Source organism: Pseudophryne corroboree, chromosome 8, assembly GCF_028390025.1.
Source record: "Pseudophryne corroboree isolate aPseCor3 chromosome 8, aPseCor3.hap2, whole genome shotgun sequence".
NCBI lineage: Eukaryota > Metazoa > Chordata > Amphibia > Anura > Myobatrachidae > Pseudophryne > Pseudophryne corroboree.
Window position 1 is genome coordinate 344692244 of NC_086451.1, and position 17953 is coordinate 344710196.

The 17953-nt window shown below is 47.9% G+C and overlaps 1 long non-coding RNA gene across 1 annotated transcript; it reads left to right on the plus strand.

The window, feature by feature from the left end:
* Positions 1–771: 771 nt before the first annotated feature.
* On the plus strand, positions 772–6216 carry LOC134949096 (uncharacterized). Its single transcript, XR_010183098.1, has 3 exons — positions 772–860; positions 1955–2090; positions 4253–6216. It is a non-coding gene; the product is annotated as an uncharacterized LOC134949096 (long non-coding RNA).
* Positions 6217–17953: the final 11737 nt, after the last annotated feature.

Genomic DNA, 17953 nt, shown 5'->3' on the forward strand with positions numbered 1-17953 from the left:
TGTTATTCTAGAACGCTGTGTTTCTCATGACTATTATTGATGGAACATTGTTACTCTAGAACGCGGTGTTGCTTGTAGAACGCTGTGTTACTCTATAACATTGTGTTGCTGATAGTACTGTTACTGATAGAACGTTGTGATGCTGGAAGAATTGTGTGTTTCTCATGGCTGCATTACTGATGGAACATTGTAACTCTAGAACACTGTGTTGCCGATAGAACGCTGTTACTCTAGAACATTGTCTTGCCGATAGAACAATTTTATTGATGGAATGCTATTGCTGGAACAACACTTTGTTACTGATAAAACGTTGTGTTGCTGGTGGAATGGTGTGTTACTCTAGAACATTGTGTTGCTAGAACATTGTGTTGCTGGTGGAATGCTGTGTTACTCTAGAACATTGTGTTGCTGGTGGAATGGTGTTACTCATAACTATATTACTGATGGAACGTTGTGTTGCTGGTAGAACACTTTGTTACTGATAGAACGTTGTGTTGCTGGTAGACTGGTGTTACTCATATCTATATACTGATGGAACGGTGTGTCGCTGGTAGAACGCAGTGTTGCTGGTGGAACATTGTGTTTCTGATAGGTTGTGTTACAGAAAGGATGTGTTGCAGTGAATCTCTCACCCACTTGGCGCTACGTAGTACAATGTTGTGTAACAATGCCCCCTCCTATCTCCCAGCTGCAGGACATCATTAATTATGCTAATAGGGTGAGCGGATATACTGTCCCCCCTGCGCCCGTACTGGGGCTGGTAAAGGGAAGGAGCCGCCCTAGGGTCGGGTCACATGACATGGTCTTCGCGCCACTTTCGTAAAACCCCCTTTTCCTGCAGCGCCTGCTCCGGGCATAAGGTAACGTTGTTTATGTTCTGTGCGTGCTCCCGGGTTCCCCCCTCAGCCTGCAGGGCGGCTGCTGCCTGTGAGGATGGCGCTGGGCTTCCCCTGCAGCCCGCTTACTACGTACTTTGCAGAACAAGGCGACCGCCGCTGCTGGAGTGCAGGGAGCCCACCTGTAGGAGTGGGCCAAGCGCCGTGCACTGGGCATCTCGCTGGAGCACTTTGGACCTCACATGGCGGCCGGAGCTACAGCACCCAGCGAGGCGCCCGCTCTGCAGGCTGTGTGCACGCAGTGCGCGGCAGAGATTGGCGGCCACAGTGCGTGTAATATCCGGGCACGGTGCCTCCTGCGCTCCCCATGCTGTGTGTGCGTGTAGTACCCGGGTCATGCTGTGTGTGTGCGGGAAGAGCAGGGAGGAGGGGGCGCATGTCTTTGTCTGTGGCCTGGGTTTGTTGTTCTCGCTTTTATGCACTTTCTGGCTATGGATCGGGCTGCAGCCCCGCATGGTCCCTGTATGCAGCCGCTCGGGCTGGCGGTAAGGGCCGGGCGCACGGTGTTTATCCCGAGCACATGGCACCGGGGGTAGGGTGTATGTAGGAAGGAGCGGGGGAGGGAATTCTATTGCAGGCCTTACAGAGGGTGCGATGTGTGTACCCACGGCGCCTGTGCCTGCAGCGCGGGCTGCACCATGGGACTTGTAGTCCTGCCTTGTGTTTGTTTGTCTGGGGAATGCCATGCGGTCTGTTAACCCGTCCAGTACCGAGGGATCCTCGAGTAACCGGGCGAGCATTGTTGTGCTGTGCGGGGAGGTGACTGCCCCCCTCCGGTGTGCCTGTAGCCGCCGTGCTCGGGGCAGGACAATGAGCACCTGTCTCTCTTCGCAACAGCGTGCGGCCATTTAAATGCGCTGCTCTCACGTGCGCTGGGGGCCGAACTGGGGACACGGTAGTGTGTGTGGGCCGGGGGAGGGGTGGGGGGAATATAACATGGTACATATCCTGCATAGCTATCCCGCGCTGCAAGGGTTAAGGCTTGGCGCGTTTTTGCAGTGTTTGAATAGCTGGAACTCCATTTCCCATAATGCCCCCCTCCCCCTCTTTAATCTCAGCACGAGGGACCGGGACGCGTGGTGTGGAGAGCCGGGAGATCCGTGCTGCCCTGTGGAAGGTGACTGGCCATTGTGTCCCGGGAGCACGGCACCACTGTGGGATGACTGTGCGGGTCACTGTGTACACAACCCAGGAGTAAGTGTCCAGCGCAGACCCGGAGTGCTGCTGCTGGGGTAGCCTGTGTTCTATGGAATGTACAGTCTGCTGTCGGGTAATGTCCATTCAATAGCAGAATGGTTTACCAGAGTGACACAACTACTGTAGCTCTCGAGAATGAGCTTTAAACTTTATGCTATACATTGTGCACATTTTCTATAGTTAGTGTATTGGTATTTTGGATAAATTTGTGTCTGTCTTGACAGTGGTTAATCTATGCTTTGCTGTTTATGCAGTCCCCTTGACTGATGATCTAGGTAATGGAGCGCTGCTCATATGTCTCGTGACCAGTCTAGGTTATGCAAAAGTGCTTATAGTGCAGGTAGTAATTAGACCTACTGCACTCTAAGCACTTCCAGCATTGCTGTGGCAATTTATTCCATGGCAGCCAGGCACCTGTGTGTAGCCCATCAGCCACCCTGTGTTAAGGTGCATCTAGTGCAGTTAGTGGTATAGCTTAGAATCTACTGCTCTAAATGCTCCTTTTGGCACAAGGTGTGTTCTAATGCCTCTTCCAGTGTATGAAGATCCTTAACTTCCTAAACGTTCCCTTCAGTGATTTGTCCAGGCTGTGCCAAAGTGCTCATAGTGCAGGTAGTCTTTGTAGCGTTTCTACTGTAATATGGGCACTTACAGTACTGCCGGAGATGTGCGCTGTGAGATCGTCTGCTGCTGGGGCCACTAATGTTCCTGTTACGGTCAGTTTGGCTGGTTTGCACCAGCTGATTAATATTGCTGTGCAAATCCATGCAAAACTGACAGTGGTGGTAACGTGCTGCTGAAGATGCCCTACCCGGAAGCCTTGTGAAAAGATCCTCTAGCTCCTCCGTGGGTGGGGATTTGTTGCACTACTTGTGTCTGTGGTAAAAGTATTGCACTTGTCCCGGCCTGTGGAAGAAAAAGGACTGTCATCTGGACTTGTTATAATGTGACTTCTTGTGATGTTTTGCTGTTGTCGGGTGGATCACGATGCAATTTTGTTTAGTTTGGTAGGAGAAAAATTGCACGGTATCCATCTGTAAACCGCCAAACTATTCTAGAATTGTTTGTTCTTTTGTCTTGTTAAATATTGCTGAAATAACAGTTCTGGGTAGTTTATCATGCATCTTTAAAGAACATGGTGTAATGTGACTTGCATGTAATCAAATTTGTGTCATTGCCATACAAGATCTTTGGTTCCCAAATGATCTGATCATGTTGATGTGAATATAAAATTAGTCCCCTCTGCATGTTGACATTCACATGCCAGTTATGTTTTATTAGAGTGAAAGTATTGCGACATTGGAGATGTACGAAGTCATAAAGCGATCAATCAGCCCCTAACTGCCATTTCACAGGCGGTCTGAAAAATGACAGCAGCTGATTGGCTGGTAGTTTCACTTTTAAGGCTCTGTACATCTGGCTCAGTCTGTAAGGCGTTGTACGCACTGTCCGGTGTGAGCCGCCAGCTCGTATGATATATCGGTACCATCGGACAGTGTCTACAGGTGATCACGTAAACGAAGCGCGGTCCTGCGGCTCGTATACGACACCTTTTGTTCTACACTTGAGAGCGAAAGATATGTGACTGCCCTGCATGCCTTGGGATGTGGTCGCAGCTGATACGTTGTGCAGTGTGTATGCACCTGTGATGTATCGTTTGATGTCACATCTGCCTGACATCCTGAGCTCAAACTCTGCCAGTGCGTATGGCCGCGTGGTGAGCACTGATGCGCGCTCCCGCATCAGCGCAGCCCGTCGTGCTGTTTTTACCAGCCGAGTGAACCACTTTCCAGTCTCCTGCTGTGGAAAGTGGTTCAAACCCCCAGGGCAAAAACTCCCAGTGTGTATGGACTTTAAGACTTGGGATAGGAAGAATATCCTTCATTAAGGCGGACACGCATCTAAAGATGCTTTACAATGTATCATTCTTGCTGCCCTGCTCTAACTTTCTGTGTGAAATTTTTTTTTTGTTGTGTTTTTTTTTTTTTTTTTTTAAATAAAGATTCCTTAGAACATCTGGGTATTTTCTGTCTTTCTTCCCTACCCTTTGGGGTCTTTGATACTTGGTGTACTCTTAGTTTGTTCTGTTCATAGTTTCACTGTTGTCTTTAGATATATACTGTAACTTACATTTTTTTTTTACCCTATACTATCTCCAGTTGCTGACGACTAATCCACATCCTCTATTTTGTTTGGGTGCAAATCGCCTAATGTATTTGGCTACAAACTGAAATTTGTACGGTAATTGTGCCAAAAAGCTGCCTTGCTTGCTAAAGATGGATACACGCCTATTTGATCTCCAGCTGATCGTGTTCAATGCTCCCAATCGGCTGAGCCTTCGTTACCCCTTGTGCGGTGGGGGGGTGGTAAGTGGCTCCTCTGGGGATTGGGAAGCAAACTGTGCAGCACCTCCTGGTCCCAACAGTTAGCTGCAGGAGTGTTATAAGCTGTTTATCCGCTAGCGCTCCTGCATCGGTACTGCATACACGCCTATGCAATCAATGGCAGTTCTCCCAATATCTGGAGAACAGAAAATGATTGCATAGGCGTACACCCAGCTTTAGGGAGTGTATCCTAACTCACAAAATGAGTAACACAAAAAAGTTTCCAACCTGGGCATCAAATGTACATTTGGTTCCCAGGCTGGAAACGCTTTTTTTGTTAATGTATTTGGCTGCAGTGATATGATTTGAAGATAGCCAGCCATCTGAGCAATAATGACAATGGATGAAAACCTCATTTTTGTGTAGACCTGGTCTCTTAAACCTGGAACAAGTACAGCCTTAACTCTTGCCCACTAGTATTAACTTGTACCCCTTTTACACCAAAATCCTGAGTACGGCCTAGGAATTTGAACATGGGTCAATAACGGGTGGGACCTGGCTTCAGACCCTGTTTACACTGCACTTTGACACAGGTTGGCCCAGTTTAGTGAACCAGGGTCAGCCCTACTTTTCCCTATGCATGTCACTAAAAATGCCTTTTCTGGCTACATTTTTTAGGGTGAGGGTCATGCTGATTTTATGGCTGCAGTTCAGGGTTTCGGGCTGCAGTTCAGGGTAAGACTCAATCTGCAGGTCAGGCTGTGGAAGGTTAGGCAGGCTGTATCTGGTGTTTACCAGCGATGGCCACATGTGCTGTCTTTCTCTGCAGGGCACTGACCGATGACATGTGCTAGCACTCCAGAAGGTCCAGTCACCACCGTCTTTCTGCGTTACCCCTGTCCAATAACCCAGGTCATGTCTGTTTAACCTGCCATCGGAACCAGGGCCTTTTCATGTTCAACCCTGGTAGATTTCCAGGTTGGCTTGCTCCGTTTATACTGAGCTCTGACCTGGTAATAACCTGGGTTATCCAGTTTGTGTGAAAGGGGTATTAATCTATTGCCACATGGTCTCTAGGGAATTGAATGTTTTATCAAGCATATTTGTAGGTTGGAAAATAGCTTTAAGCATTTTCATCTGTACCCAAAAAGAAACCATTAGTCTGTCCTGAAGGGAACATTTTTTGTTTTACTTAAAGCCCACATTTATGTGGTGACAGTGCTATATCTTCACTCTCTGTGGGTGGTGTAATTTCCCAGTGCAAGTTATTAAACAGTTAGTCAAATATACAATTGGTGGACAAAATTTTATTGAATGCATGATTTGTTCTGCACACCTGTAATTATTGGTCAGCTGATATGTACTAGTGAAAATTGCTGATAAAGTTGGTTAGACTGTGTACCAAAATCTAAAATAAGTTAACTTTGATGTAAAATCTTTGCTGTGATGCTACAATAAAAAACAAATACCACTCTTCTGGGGCTATTCAGTTGTCTTTCAGGTGTCATCTACTACGTGGTGCCAGATTGTAGTAATTCTGTTCTGCCGTTTGGGCGTGATAACTGGTTCTGATTCTTCTGCTTGTAGAATCCTGAGGTGGCTAGCAGGAATGTGTAAAGTGACCTGTTTTGCAAGGACAACTCTAAACAGAATTCACTGCTATACAGTCTATTTGGGCACTTGAAGTAATGGGCACCTGATCAGAGCAACAGTTGAATTGCTCTGTACCTTTTTTGACCGCTATGCTACTTTTTCTTGTGTTTGAACATCTGCTACTGTTACTACAGTATTAAAAAAATTTTTTTTGGGGGGGCGGGGAGTGGGGGTGAACAACCTGTTCAGTCTCTGCATTATCCTCTTGTAGCCCATGCAGTGCCAGAGGGGCATATTGAAGGTTTGTTTTTTCCTAAAATGAGTCAAACGGTTTCTGCAAAACCTTTTTCCCTGCTATGTACTAATTGCCTACTGCTATCTGTGTAAATTGAAGTCCCTGTTAATCAGTGGGGACTGCAATCTGACCCTTATGTACCAAACCTCAAAAAGTGTATCTTTTGCAGAGTTTGTCCCTGTTTACTTAGGCCATGCTTAGATGGTAGTGCTTGATGCCTATAGAGGCATTTTTTGGAGTAGAGGGATCTTGCTATCCCTCTCCTGCTGCCCACATCCTGCTCCATTAATGGGGTACTGTACTATCTTTCCCAATAAAAGTGTTTTATAAATATGACTAACTCCTCCAATATGCTGGGGATGTGACTTGCAGGGATAGTGGTTATTGCTCCAGGGTTACTGTGCATTTTTCACACAATGTAGGGTCTCTTCAAACCCAATATATTGGGGGGGGGGGGGGGGGGTGAGGGTTTGTGACACTTGCCATCGTGGATTGTAAACGAGGAAATGGTGTTCTGTTACATTCACCTGGAGTCTTCTCGTCCCTACTATTGGACAGAATCGTCTCCATAATTTTCTTAGGGGTATATTCAATTAAAGTCTGATCCATTCCGACATGTATTTGTCGGAATGGATCAGACAACCCCTATTCAATCCCATCTAAAATTTGACTTTCAAGTCAAATTTAGATGGGACCCAGAGGAGGAGAGGGGGGGGGGGGGGGGGGGGGGGGCTAGCCTAGCCGTGGGGGGTCACTCACCCGCCCGACCTCACGGCAGCTTCCACCTGGCTCCAGCAGCGTGCTGGAGCTGGGTGGAAGCCGCTGTGAGGTCGGGCGGGTGAGTGACATCCAGCTGCAGCGCTACTGTAGCGCTGATCTCCCTGTATGCCTGCCAGCCCCCCCCCCCCCCCCCCCCCGTCTCACTATTTATGCTACTGTATGTCATGTTTAATAATTAATGCAAGACAACTGTAATTGCTTATTTTCCACTTTTGAATTGTACCTCTCACCACTGCAGGTGGACACCATATTTCCCATGACTATTCTCGGATGGATTTCTATTTATGAAATGTTTCTTGTAAAACAATTTTATAGGTTAACTGTTCAGTTGTCAATGGGCATGATTCAAGTCTGAGAGTTGACAAGCACTGGGAATTAGCTCCCAAGTATATTCAATACAGTGCAATGGAGAATGCCTGTTGTTCTGAACTAAACAGGGTGTTTAGTCGGGGGAAACGTCATTCTCTGACTTAAGTACCCGTTGCACTAAGGGCAGAAATCATTGCGCCAGCACATTTGTTGAATTTCTGCTCGCTCCTCTCTGGGAAGAAGAGATCCCATTGTCAGGTTTCAAAGGGCACCTTATGGAAGAGCTAATTCCTGGCGCTATTTAACTCTTATGGTGCATACACATTTGCTGAGAAAAGGAGTGACAACTTTCATTTTCACCCTTCCTGAGCGACGTAGTTCACTTTCAAGGCAAGTGTGTATGCCGCCGACTACTGTTGGCTGTGCATGCAGCTCAATTTGGACTGTCAATTTGCTGCTGCGTAACGTCACTGAGCGATGTGGTTGTCTTATCACTCAGTGTGTACACCCTGCCGCCGACCGCCCGGCCTGGCAGGGGGAAACACTAGGCAATGTCGCTCATAGAGCACGTTGCCTAGTGTGTACACACCTTTAGAATTGAATTGTGCCCAATGTAGCTGTCTTTTCCCCCACAGTGGTACTTATAAACTGTAAAGCAGGGTCTTCCTACACCTGACTGTTTGTTTTCCAGTTTTGTTTGATAATTGTTTCCAATTGTTAAGCGCAACAGAATTTGCTGTGCTATATAAGAAGCTGTTTAAAAAAGGCACTGATTCATTAGTGTGTGATTCTATTCCACCAGTTGTAAGGCAAATGCTACATAAACTGCCTGAATTTTCTGACACCAGTTTGGTCGGGCTGCAGCCTTAGAAGAACCGAGGAAGCGAAGTTATTGGTCGGCGCATTGCAGTGGTTGTGTTATATTTTACTTAATAAAAATGTAGGCATGGTTTTTATTCTTTCACTTTCTTAGTTCCAATGCCCATTCTCTGTCGGTGCTTTTCCCTTAACAAAATTATTTATGATCATACTATAATGGGAAAATAAATAAAAGCTTGAATTTTCAACATGCCTTTGTTCTTTCAGTATAACGTCTTAAAAAAAAAAAAAAAAAAATTAAGTTTTTTTTTTTTTTTTTTAATCAACTTAAACAGGCCCATGGGGGGCGGGCGGGCGCCCTGAGCAACAATATTAACACCTTGGCTGGAAAACTGACACCATATATAGCCCCAGAGGCTATATAGGTGTAAATTACCCCTGCCAGAAAAACGTGAGAGAGCCCACCGAAAAAGGGGCGGAGCCATCTCCCTCAGCACACTGGCGCCATTTTCCCTCACAGCTCTGCTGGAAGGATCGCTCCCTGGCTCTCCCCTGCAGTCCTGCACTACAGAAAGGGTAAAAAAAGAGAGGGGGGGGGGGGACTAAATTTAGGCGCTATATATATATATATATATTTTTTTTTTTTTACAAGCGGCTATAGGGGAAAACACTCTGTATAGTGTTATCCCTCTGTTATATAGCGCTCTGGTGTGTGCTGGCATACTCTCCCTCTGTCTCCCCAAAGGGCTTTGTGGGGTCCTGTCCTCGGTCAGAGCATTCCCTGTGTGTGTATGTGCGCTGTGTGTCTGTACCGCTGTGTCGACATGTATGATGAGGAAAAATGATGTGGAGGCAGAGCAAATGCCTGTAAATATGTTGTCACCCCCTGAGGGGTTGACACCTGTGTGGATGGACTTATGGAAGGAATTACGTGACAGGGTCAGCTCCTTACATAAAAGGTTTGACGACCTAGGACAGCCGGCTACTCAGCTTGTGACTGTTCCAGCGTCTCAAATGTCATCAGGGGCTTTAAAACGCCCGCTACCTCAGATGGCAGACACAGATGTCGACACGGATACTGACTCCAGTGTCGACGACGATGAGACTAGTGTACCCTCCAATAGGTCCACCCGTTACATTTTTCATTGCCTCAATCATGTATTACACGTTTCTGATAGTACCCCAGGTACCACAAAAAAGGGTATTATGTTCGGTGAGAAAACTACCAGTAGTTTTTCCTGCATCTGAGGCATTAAATGAGGTGTGTGAGGAAGCCTGGACTTCCCCCGATAAGAAATTGATAATTTCTAAACGGTTATTGGCAGCGTACCCTTTCCCGCCAGAGGATAGGTCACGTTGGGAAACATCCCCTAGGGTAGATAAAGCGCTTACACGTTTATCAAAACAGGTGGCACTACCGTCTCAGGATACGGCCGCCCTAAAGGATCCTGCTGATAGAAAGCAGGAGGCTACCCTAAAAGCTATATATATACACACACGGGCATTATATTGCGACCAGCGATTGCATCAGCATGGATGTGCAGTGCTGCTGCTGCGTGGTCAGATTCCCTGTCGGATAATATTGATACCCTGGATAGGGACAATATTTTGCTGACAGTAGAGCATATAAAAGACGCTGTCTTATACATGCGCGATGCACAGAGGGATATTTGCCGGCTGGCATCAAAAATAAGCGCAATGTCCATTGCCGCCAGAAGGGGGTTATGGACTCTGCAGTGGTCAGGTGATGCCGATTCTAAAAGGCACATGGAAGTTTTGCCTTATAAGGGGGTGGAACTGTTTGGGGATGGTCTTTCAGACCTCGTTTCCACAGCTACGGCTGGGAAATCGACATTTTTGCCACAGGCTACCCCACAGCAAAAGAAAGCACCGTATTATCAAGTACAGTCCTTTCGGCCCCATAAACACAAGAGGGCTCGAGGCGCATCCTTTCTGCCGAGAGGCAAAGGTAGAGGGAAAAAGCTGCAGCATACAGCCAGTTCCCAAGAGCAAAAGTCCTCCCCCGCGTCCGGTAAGTCCACAGCATGACGCTGGGGCTTCACAGGCGGACCCGGGTACGGTGGGGGTCCGTGTCACAATTTCAGCACACAGTGGGCTCTCACAGCTGGATCCTTCAAGTAGTATCTCAGGGGTACAGGCTGGAATTTGAGACCCCCCCCCCCCCCCCCGCCGTTTTCTAAAATCTGCCTTACCAGTGTTGGTGGCTATCCAAAAACTGTATTCACAGCAAGTGATTGTCAAGGTACCCCTCCTTCAGCAAGGAAAGGGTTACTATTCCACAATGTTTGTTTGTGGTACCGAAACCGGACGGTTCGGTGAGACCCATCTTAAATTTAAAATCCTTTAACACGTATATCAGAAAGTTCAAGATGGAATCGCTCAGGGCGGTTATTGTGAGCCTGGACGAGGGGGATTGCATGGTCTCTCTCTGGACATCAAGGATGCCTACCTGCATGTCCCCATTTACCCTCCTCACCAGGAGTACCTCAGATTTGTGGTACAGGACTGTCACTATCAGTTCCAGACGCTGCCGTTTGGGTTATCCACGGCACCGAGGGTCTTTACCAAGGTAATGGCCGAAATGATGATACTCCTTCGCAAGAAGGGAGTTTTAATTATCCCGTACTCGGATGATCTCCTGATAAAGGCGAGGTCCAAGGAACAGTTGGTAGTGGGGGTAGCACTTTCTCGGGAAGTGCTATAACAGCACGGCTGGATTCTCAATATTCCAAAGTCACAGCTGGTCCCGACGACACGTCTTCTGTTCCTGGGAATGATTCTGGACACAGACCAGATAAAAGTGTTTCTTCCAGTGGCAAAAGCCGAGGAGTTGTCATCTCTAGTCAGAGACCTCCTAAAACCGGGACAGGTGTCGTTACATCAATGCACACGAGTCCTGGGAAAAATGGTAGCTTCGTACGAAGCAATTCCATTCGGAAGGTTCCACGCAAGGACTTTCCAGTGGGACCTGTTGGACAAATGGTCCGGGTCCCATCTCCAGATGCAACAGCGGATAACCCTGTCGGCAAGGACCAGGGTGTCGCTGCTGTGGTGGCTGCAGAGGGCTCATCTACTAGAGGGCCGCAGATTCGGAATACAGGACTGGGTCCTGGTGACCACGGATGCCAGCCTTCGGGGCTGGGGTGCAGTCACACAGGGAAGAAATTTCCAAGGACTGTGGTCCAATCAGGAGATTTCGCTTCACATAAATATTCTGGAGCTAAAGGCCATTTACAATGCCCTAAGCCAAGCAAGGCCCCTGCTTCAGAAGATGGCGTCCCGCCTCAACAAAAAGCTAAAAAGATATTGCGCCAGTCAAGGGACCCTCAGGCGATCGCTGTGGACGCTCTAGTAACACCGTGGGTGTACCAGTCGGTTTATGTGTTTCCTCCTCTGCCTCTCATTCCCAAGGTACTGAGAATAATACGAAGGCGAGGAGTGAAAACTATACTCGTGGTTCCGGACTGGCCAAGAAGAGCTTGGTACCCGGAACTTCAAGAGATGCTTTCAGAAGACCCTTGGCCTCTGCCGCTCAGACAAGACCTGCTGCAGCAGGGGCCCTGTCTGTTCCAAGACTTACCGCGGCTACGTTTGACGGCATGGCGGTTGAACACCGGATCCTGAAGGAAAAGGGTATTCCGGAGGAAGTCATCCCTACCCTGATCAAAGCCATGAAGGATGTCACCGCAAAACATTATCACCGCATTTGGCGGAAATAGGTTGCTTGGTGTGAGGCCAGGAAGGCCCCAACGGAGGAATTTCAACTGGGTCGATTCCTGCAAGCAGGGGTGACGTTGGGCCTCAAATTGGGGTCCATTAAGGTCCAGATTTCGGCTCTGTCGATTTTCTTCCAGAAAGAACTGGCTTCACTGCCTGAAGTTCAGACTTTTGTCAAAGGAGTTCTGCATATTCAGCCTCCTTTTGTGCCCCCAGTGGCACCTTGTGATCTCAATGTGGTTTTGGAGTTCCTGAAATCACATTGGTTTGAACCACTTAAGACTCTGGATTTGAAATATCTCACGTGGAAAGTGGTCATGCTGTTGGCCCTGGCTTCGGCCAGGCGTGTGTCAGAATTGGCGGCTTTGTCATATAAAAGCCCTTATCTGATTTTCCATATGGATAGGGCAGAGTTGAGGACTCGTCCTCAGTTTCTCCCGAAGGTGGTATCGGCGTTTCACTTGAACCAGCCTATTGTGGTGCCTGCGGCTACTAGGAACTTGGAGGATTCCAAGTTACTGGACGTAGTCAGGGCCCTGAAAATGTATGTTTCCAGGACGGCTGGAGTCGGGAAAACTGACTCGCTGTTTATCCTGTATGCACTCAACAAACTGGGTGCTCCTGCTTCTAAGCAGACTATCAAGCGCTGGATTTGTAGCACTATTCAGCTGGCGCATTCTGCGGTGGGACTACCGCAGCCTAAATCTGTAAAAGCCCATTCCACAAGGAAGGTGGGCTCATCTTGGGCGGCTGCCCGAGGGGTCTCGGCTTTACAACTTTGCCGAGCTGCTACTTGGTCAGGGGCAAACACGTTTGCAAAATTCTACAAATTTGATATCCTGGCTGAGGAGGACCTGGAGTTCTCTCATTCGGTGTTGCAGAGTCATCAGCACTCTCCCGCCCGTTTGGGAGCTTTGGTATAATCCCCATGGTTCTTACGGAGTCCCCAGCATCCACTAGGACGTCAGAGAAAATAAGAATTTACTCACCGGTAATTCTATTTCTCGTAGTCCGTAGTGGATGCTGGGCGCCCATCCCAAGTGCGGATTGTCTGCAATACTTGTAAATAGTTATTGTTACACAAATCGGGTTGTTACTGCGAGCCATCTGTTCAGAGGCTCCGTTGTTATCATACTGTTAACCGGGGTTCCTATCACGAGTTATACGGTGTGATTGGTGTGGCTGGTATGAGTCTTACCCGGGATTCAAAATCCTTCCTTATTGTGTCAGCTCTTCCGGGCACAGTGTCCTAACTGAGGCTTGGAGGAGGGTCATAGGGGGAGGAGCCAGTGCACACCAGATAGTCCTAAATCTTTCTTTAGATGTGCCCAGTCTCCTGCGGAGCCGTCTATCCCCCATGGTCCTTACGGAGTCCCCAGCATCCACTACGGACTACGAGAAATAGAATTACCGGTGAGTAAATTCTTATTTTTTTCAAATTCTGAGTTGTCAATCCCCCCCCCCCCCCCCCCCTCCCGATTTTAAAGATTTAGCATTCTGCACCCAAAGACTAGATATATATTTTTTTCAGTTAATTTTCAGCAAATACAGATCCTGCCAGTCTTGTAGACTAAAGGGGGATACTGACGGGGGAGATGTGTGCTGAGCGATCTTAACATGGACCGCTCAGCACAGCGCGATGTGCTGGACGGGGTGCAGCTCACTTCACATAACTGTGAAGTGAGCGACCCACTCAATCTAGCACCGGTGATAGCTGCGCATAGCTATCGCTAAGGGGCATACCCACAGCAAATCCGTGATTAAAATCTAAGTAATCTAGTCAGATTGCAAATGAGGATCTCTCCGTGTGTACCCCCCCCTTTACCAGTTTACTGGAAATGGTATGCAAATTTGCTTGTCTATGGTAACAAACAATCTACAGCCCCAACTAATCTGTGAAATCCAACATTGGACAACGTGATGTAACAATACCGATACATTTTTATTGTCTGAATCTGAACACCATATATTGCAGATTTATTTGTACAATGTGCAAAAACTCCAGATTGCCCCAATGGATTTCCTTTAGGCTGCATAGATCTAACGGAGAAGAATGTACCTACTAATAGTAGGTGTGGCATAGATGGCACATGATGTCCTGCTTGTAATTCTACACTTTGAAAAACATTGTCCTGTAATCACATGAGGGTTTTTGGTTTTAAATTTTATTTCTGTGGGTGAAATTCAGATGTTTTGGCCAACTAAACTAATGGGTCTTTATCGGACCTATTCAATTGTTGCTCTGAGCAGACATCCAGTAGCCATGGCAGGCACATTTCAGCTAGCACCCACCGGAGGTGGTTAGGTGTAATGTGCGAAAAATCTGCTGCTTTGGGATCTAAACAGCACTTTTCCCATTAGTTTAGTCAGGTTTTGCTGCTAAAACCTGTCTAATTGGGTGGGATCATTAAAAGGTTGCCAAAACAATTGAATTGCAGTGATTGGTTGCCAACAAACTACCATGACTTTAAAACCAAGTGAATTCTCCCCTAATAATCTTAAACAGTGCAAACCGGCAACATATTTACACAGGTCTAGTAGGTGGTTGGACATTGGACCTGGCATGATGGTAGCATGATAGAATGTGTGTATGATGTGCCAGATCCCATATTTAACTACTCCCAGCGGCCAGATGACAGACTTGCTGCTTTTATTCTGGTTTATAGTATACTTTGTTACATTCTTATGTCTGTACAAGGGAGGGACACTAATCTCTATGTACTGAAGCTTCTGCCAAAGGGTTAAGTCTGGATCTTGTCCCATTTTTAAGATAGGTGCTGTACATTTCTGAGTATGCCATGCTCACAAATCGTTTAATTTTAAAATGTAGGATTCTCATATGTTCTAGAGGATGCTGGTGATGCTTCAAGAACCATGGGGTATAGACTGGATCCGCAGGAGCCATGGGCACTTTAAGATTTAAATGGGTGTGAACTGGCTCCTCCCTCTATGCCCCTCCTCCAGAACCCAGTTAGATTCTGTGCCCAGTGAGACTGGATGCACACTGAGGAGCTCTCCAGAGTTTCTAAAAAAAATACTTTGTTAGGCTTATTATTTTCAGGGAGACCTGCTGGCAACAGGCTCCCTGCATCGTGGGACTGAGGGGAGAGAAGCAGACCTATTTCTGTGAGTTTCAAGGCTCTGTTTCTTAGGCTACTGGACACCATTAGCTCCAGAGCGTCTGATTGCTAGGTACGCCTAGATGCTCATTCCCGGGGCCGCGCTGTCACCCCCCCTTGCAAAGCCAGAAGTCAGAAGCCGGGTGAGTAGAAGGAGGTCAGAAGACTTCAGTGACGGCAGAAGATTTCAGTGACTGCTTTGAGGTACTGCGCAGCGTGCCATGCTCCCACATACAAAGTGGCACTGCAGGGCGCAGGGGGGGCGCTCTGGGCAGCATAAAACCTCAATAGCAACTGGCATAAGAGTATACAGTGTCAGAGCACTAAATACAGACCCCCGCCAGTATAAATATATAAAAAAGTGTGCCATTAAGGGGGCGTGGCTTAGCCCTCACAGCTCTAACCAGCGCCATTTTCTCTTCACAGCTGCACAGACGCTGAGCCTGGCCTCCCACACTGCTGAACAAGCAACGGTGCAAAATGGGGAGGGGGGCACAGTTGATTTGGTGCTATTTTATTGATATTAAAAGCGTTAACTGGTCTGGCCAGTATATTACACGCTTCAGAACCGGGATAGGTGCTGGGTTGTGAGATGGCAGAACTCCCGCTGTGTTTCTCTAACAGGCTTTGCTTTGGGTCTGTCCCCCCCCATAGCAGTGTGTGGTGGGTGTCTGTACGCGTGTGTCGACATGTCTGAGGCTGAGTGCTCTTCCCAGGAGGAGGCTGGAGTAGGGACAGAAAAGGTTGTGGGAGTGATGGCTGCTTGGGTAAATGTTTTGAAAGATTGGATAAATCTGAGTCTCAGAACCAGACATGGATAAAATCCATGGAGGATGCATTATCACAAGTTCAGTCCCCCTCTGGGTCACAGAAGCGTTCATTTACCCAGATAGCGGATACAGATACCGACATGGACTGATTCCAGTGTCGACTATAGTGATGCCAGATTGAATCCTAAACTGGTTAAGAGCGTTCAGTACATGATTGTGGCGATAAAAGACGTATTACATGTCACGGAAGACCCTGCTGTTCCTGATACTAGGGTCTGCATGTTTAAGGGAAAGAAACCTGAGGTGACGTTTCCTCCCTCTCATGAACTGAATGCTCTTTTTGAAAAAGCTTGGGAAAATCCTGAGAAGTCACAGATGCCCAAGAGAATTCCGGTGGCATATCCGTTCCCCTCTGGGGACAGGGAAAAGTGGGAGTCCACCCCCAGGGTGGACAAAGCTCTATCGCGTCTGTCCAAAAAGGTGGCGCTTCCGTCACGGCAGCCCTAAAGGATCCTGTGGAACGCAAGCAGGAAAATACACTAAAATCCATTTGTCATTACAGGTACGCTGCTCAGGCCTGCCGTGGCATTGGCATGGGTGAGTAGCGCCATTGAAAAGTGGCAGATAACTTGTCATCTGATATGGATTCCCTGGACAGGGATAGTGTGCTTTTGACACTAGGTCATATCAGGGACGCTGCAGCCTATCTAAAGGAAGCGGCGAGGGATATTGGCCTTTTGGGATCAAGGGCCAATGCCATGGCAGTCTCGGCAAGGAGGGCATTGTAGATTCATCAAAGTGATGCTGACTCTAAGAGGACTATGGAGTCTCTGCCGTTCAACGGTAGTGTCTTGTTTGGTGACGGCCTCACTGACTTGGTATCTACGGCTACTGCGGGTAAATCATCGTTTGTACCTTATGTTCCTGCACAACAAAAGAAAACCACACTATCAGATGCAGTCCTCTCAGCCCAATAAATACAAAAAAGGACGAGGGTCTTCCTTCCTTGCTACAAGAGGAAGGGGAAAAAGGTCACAGGCTGTGGCAAGTTCCCAAGAGCAGAAGTCCTCCCCGGCTTCTACCAAATCCACTTCATGACGCTGGGGCTCCTCTGCGGGAGTCTGCACCGGTGGGGGCATGTCTCCAACTCTTCAGTCAGGTCTGCGTTCGCTCGGCCCTGGATCCTTGGGTATTAGAAATAGTAACCCACGGTTACAAATTGGAGTTTCAAGACGTGCCCCCTCACCGATTTTTCAAATCGGCCTTGCCAGCTTCTCTTCCAGAAAGAAGTAGTTTGCGCTGCAATACTAAAGCTGTGTCAAAATCAAATCATTGTCACGGTACCCCCGTCACAACAGGGAGAAGGCTTTTATTCGAGCCTGTTCGTGGTCCCAAAGCCGGATGGCTCAGTCAGACCGATTCTGAACCTAAAATCCCTCAATTTCTCTTACGTCCTAGAGGATGCTGGGGACTCCGTAAGGACCATGGGGTATAGACGGGCTCCGCAAGAGATAGGGCACCTAAAAAAGAACTTTGACTATGGGTGTGCACTGGCTCCTCCCTCTATGCCCCTCCTCCAGACCTCAGTTAGATCTTGTGCCCAGAGGAGAATGGGTGCACTGCAGAGAGCTCTCCAGAGTTTTCTGTGGAAAAATAGTTTTGTTTGGTTTTTTATTTTCAGGGAGTCCTGTTGGCAACAAGCTCCCTGCATCGTGGGACCGAGGAGAGAGAAGCAGAGCTGGCTTGTCAAGTTGGGCACTGCTTCTAAGGCTACTGGACACCATTAGCTCCAGAGGGAGTCGGAACACAGGTCTCACCTGGGGTTCGTCCCTGAGCCACCGCGCTGCCGTCCTCCTCACAGATGCCGAAGATAGAAGCCGGGTGTGTATGAGAAGGCAGAAGACATCAGATCTTCATGAGGTAAGGGCTGCGCGCCATTGCTCCCATTCACACACACACACACACACACACACACACACACACACACACACCCCCCCACCAGCACTGAAGGGCGCAGGGGGGGTGCGCCCTGGGCTGCAATAAACCTCACATTTGGGCACTGACAAGGTAGATTAGGCTGCTGGGCAGTAATTCTACGATCCCCCACCATTTT